The following is a 4,743-nucleotide window of genomic DNA, read 5'->3' as shown; positions in this document are numbered from 1 at the left end:
GGGGGGGTGGGGGGTGGGGGTTCAGTTCCCACTGCCCCGTTGGCTCCGGGCTCCCAGAAGGGTCTGTGTATTTCCCCAGAACGTGCATTTGAGGGCTGCCTCTTAGCTGAGCCTTGCCTGGTCCAAATTCTTCTTCAGGTTCCTTCCTTTGATTACTTGTCTTTGCAGTTGTCTCTCTCTAACCAGTTGCATCTATGTCTCTCCTAAAGTGCCTATCACAGTGATGGAAACAAGCAGGTGCTTAGTAGTAAACAGAATAAAGTATTTCCTACAGCATACCCTGTAAATGACAGGAGACTCATATCAGATGAAAAACAGTCCAGAAGGGCTGGGAAGTATGCATTCAGTTAGGCTTACTAAGAGGGGGTTCAGATGATACCTGTTACCATAGACTTGAGTACTTCCAAGATCACGTTTTTGGGGGTTTCCTTGGTGCTTTTCTAAATATGCATTTTAATAGTGACTTTATGGATGCTGTGGTTTCTTATCTACCAGGTAACATGTTTTGTTACCATGGACTTTGGTTCTAGGCATCTCCTGCCTACATCTTCTTCCAGGCGTACCACACCCATTTCCTCCTCGCCCTAGTGCAGCACCTCAGTGTAGTACACACAGCTCTGCAGAGCGGGCCATCTAGTCTGCATCATTGCTTTCAAACCAAGTAACGTTGTGAGTAATTAGAGCCAGAGCTTTGTTATTGGACGTCAGGGTTTAAGGAAAAATAAAATGTCCTGGTAGGTGAAGCCCAGCCTGGATTTACTTTGTTCCTTTCCCAACTCCTCTCTCTCATGAATCAGCAAGAAGGGAGCAAAAGACAAAAAGAGTAGAACACTTATATGTGACAATACTGCATGGAGAACCTTAAGGATCATGAGAGTTTTGTCTTACTAAAATTCAGCTTTTTGTGCCCCATATTGAAAAACAGAAAAGCAGTGGAGGGAGGGCGAGAGGGAGGGAATGCTCTAAATGCTGCTGAGGTTGGGGGTGGGTTTCAATCATTGCAAAGGATGTCTTTGACCTACATGTGCTATATCCTCAGTTACCCGGAGCGGAGGCACCTCAGGTGAGAAAGGCACGTGGTCTCGAGCCAGTGGAGGATTCTTCCTCTAGTTAATGTGTTCTGAGAGGCAAGCTGGCGAGGGCAATTGCCTACAACTAGTTTAGGTCACATGAGACCCCGACATTGCAGAGAAATTGAAGTCAAGGTATATGAATACATAAAAATATTCACCGTTAGTTATTGCTTGTACCTAACTCATGTTCAGAGAAATTTGCTTTTCAGGTAAGATTTCACAAAAGCAGAAACAGTGTTTCTGTGATCGTGTAAGATGTAATCTCTCTATAACCAGTTCTGTTTTCTCACATGGGCATTTTTACAGACACAATATTAAGAACAAGATGTTTAGTGATTTTAGCAGCTAAACCAAATATTAATACATGGGGTGTGAAGCAGATCACTCTAACACATTGAAAGTGGGTGTCTTCTGGGGCTCAGAACACTGTCTCGTAGTTTTCCACTGTACTATATTTAACAGAGGCTTTTTATAATTGATACTAATTAGTCATTTTTCCACTTCCTAGTGGCTGACCATTGTAGATACTGTATCAGAACACATTATCAATGATAAGAATGATGATTTTTGTGTTGCATTAGTAGAAAGGGACCCCACTGATACACTGCTGAAAAGATACAGTTTTTTCACCGAAAAGTCATTACTTTTGTCAACAGCATTTGTGGTGTACCCAGCATCTAAACCCATCATATGAGATGCTGGAGAATAAAAATATGAGTCACAGCCTCTCCCAAGTTCCACTGAAGTTGTGACACGTATACTTGTCTGCTGAAGCAATTACGCTTGATTTCCACAGCAGTCTTTAGCAGAGTTCCAGACCTTTCTCCATGCTCGCTTCTGGGATAGGATTTCCAGTTTTCCCTCTTGTGCACCACCAGTCCCACTGGGAACCAGGGTCCGCAGTGTGCCGGGCAGGCTTTCTCTCTCCCCACTGCAGATCTCTGACTCTGGAGTGGCTGGCTGAAGATACAGGGGAGTCTGTTAAACAGAGGATGGTCCTGTCGATAAAAATTACTTTGATTTTTACTGCAACTATATAAATTTTGGAGTTCTTTGTGATATATAAAACATTTAATGTTTTTAAAAATCAGTTGGGTCTGTGTGATGACGATTCAGTGGTCCAGCTCGAGTTTCAGTTTAATTCTGCAGTTATTTTTAGTGTGTCATAAATGAGAAGGTATCACCCAAGATATGTAGGTGTATGGGGAAGGAGTTGCATTGTCGGCTGTGCCCGCTAAATCACTGTGCTTGTTTCCAGGCCCGTTCACCAATTATACAAAGGTTTTTTCATTGAAATTTGGCTAGTAAGTTTCCGTCTTGCTGGTTATCTGTCAGCCCTTCTTTCAAACTGATTAACAGGTGTGACCTTATTCATCTTTAACAAATGGGTTACAAACCCCACTGAAACTCTCTTTAGAATATTTTTTACCCAAGGTTTTAAAGTTTACACATAAGATAGTATTCTTTTTTTCTCCTGTTGTCACATCTGACATTGGCTTTAATAGCAGAATCACATCACAATGGGAACATTTACAAATACCCATTTTCAAATGTGCTCTTGCCACAGCTCAAGTTTCCTCACAGTTTCTCTCTCACTCACTGTTGAAATGCTCTTTGGCCTTGAAGAGATAGATTAACTATGTTTATTTTTATAAAAGTATCAGCCAGATAAGCTGCTCCGTCAGCCCCTTGCCGTGACCAAAAAAAAAAAAAAGTCAGCATACTTGGAACACTTGTCATTTTATAAAAGAAAAATGTGCAACTCTTCTTTGAGTTCTACAATTCTTGTAAGTAGTTTGCCTTCACATAATTGGGAAGCCTCATGGCTCAAAATGCTTTCCTGAGCATTCCCTTCTCTTTACACACTGGCGTCAGGAGTCTTCTCTCTCAGAGAGTGGCGGCTGTAGATTACTGACCAGGGCACACACGCTGAAAATGAACCAAGGAGTGAGACTCCTGGAAACCACACGCGGCCCTCAGAAGGATGATGGCGCTGTTGTTATTCCATACGTTAAATACAAAAAAACCCTTAGTTTCTTTCTTCTTTTCAGATTAAACACATAGGTTTGGATAGTCCCCTCCTGCACCTGGTGGACCTGGCGGACAGTTACGGCTGAACGTTAGGCCACCTAGGGGGGGCATTATAAAGCCTTGGTCACTTCCCAGGCCAATTAAATCAGAACCTCCAAGGGTGGGATGTAGACATAGGTGTTTTTTAAAGTTCCCCAGGTGATTCCAGTGTTTAGCCAAGTACTAATACTCAGTACCACTAAGGATTACTTAGTACTGCTTAGTGCACGGGTTACATCACCCCTCCGCCCATTCTGTGTCATGCTCTTGGACTCTCAGGGCTGCTGGCTTCCCATGAGCTGCAGCTGTGTCCAGAGTGGCTTCCCGTCCTCAGACAGGACTGTTACTGCTGTTGCGGGTCATAGGGAATTTTATTGTGAACAAAAAATAACACTTCCCCCATCTGTAAGACCAAGGTTGTTGTTAGATCTGTTTGTGACGGCTTTGTTTGTTGAGCAAAGCAGGGAACAGAGCATGGTTTGGGCTCCTCATTGCAAGATGAACTCATGTTATTGAGGAAAAGCTGGGAGTTATAGAATGGCTAGCTCAAAAAAAAAAGTTGAGTTAGAAGTATGCAAAGAAGTGGAATCAAAAAGACCTATTATTGATGGAGGTGGTGGGAATTTCCATTCCCACTTTATTACCAGCTCCTAAGCAGTTCTGCACCATCAGATAAGGATAATAACTTTCGAATAGTATTAGCACGTTTATGACTCAAAGATAATACTTTGAGTTGATATTCAGCCCTTACCCATGACTCACTCTACCGGTGTTAAAAGTTTTTTCAAATTATAATATAGCCACTGCCTCCAAGATCCTTGAGTGACCCCAGCACCTGGGACATTCCTGACCTTTTTGTGGTCCGGGAGCTAAAATGTTGATGGGAGGCAAGACAAGGGAAGCCCAGAGCCCTGCTCTGTTCTGTCTGACCAGTGTCCGTGCCATACCATTGGTTAAATATTTTAATTTCACCTCAGCTTATATTTGAATGTATAATCATAAGGGCAAGGCACCTCAGCCTCTCTCTAGTTCAACAACTCAGTTACAGAAGTCAGTACTTAACCTATGCAGGTTAAGAGAGACTAGTCCAAGATCAACCAGAGGCCCTGCCAGACATGCTAACTTCCTAGGCAGGACTGCTTCCTCTGTCTGATACTGGTCATTATTTCCTCTTATCCTCAGTCTTGCTAGATCGCATTTCTGGACAAATAGATCAGAGAGGAAGAAAGCTTATTTCCATTGTAGAATATTTATTGAGTGGCCCTAGCATTGTAAGAAATACTACAATGTAAGAATGTAAGAAATATTAGACAGTCCCTGACATGATGTAACTTACAGCATCGTTGGGAATTCTATGCATACAAACACAGAGCACTTACATAGCTGGCGGTGTGTGGCTTGGTGCCCAGCAAGTGTTTTATGAAGACTGTAAATGCCTCAAGAAGATAATAATTAGGAAAGGCTTAAATGAGAGGATGGATAGGATTCTTGGAAGACTGAGTCTCCCCTACACAGCCTTCCTTCACCAGCTCTGTGGGTTAGCTTTTTAATTAAGGGCTGCTGCTACTTGTGACTAATGATTTCTTCCAGAAACGTAGAC

At 42.6% G+C, this 4,743-nt stretch overlaps 1 protein-coding gene across 3 annotated transcripts in view; it reads left to right on the top strand.

Annotated features, from left to right (window-relative positions):
* The window catches only part of GNAQ (G protein subunit alpha q), a 261,133-nt gene that overhangs the window by 168,912 nt on the left and 87,478 nt on the right, over positions 1-4,743 (top strand). The gene's annotated exons all lie outside the window — the stretch shown is intronic.

The sequence above is a fragment of the Camelus ferus genome, chromosome 4 (assembly GCF_009834535.1).
Source record: "Camelus ferus isolate YT-003-E chromosome 4, BCGSAC_Cfer_1.0, whole genome shotgun sequence".
Classification (NCBI taxonomy): domain Eukaryota; kingdom Metazoa; phylum Chordata; class Mammalia; order Artiodactyla; family Camelidae; genus Camelus; species Camelus ferus.
The sequence above is the reverse complement of the archived record's forward strand: the minus strand, read 5'-3'. Positions and strand labels throughout refer to the sequence as shown.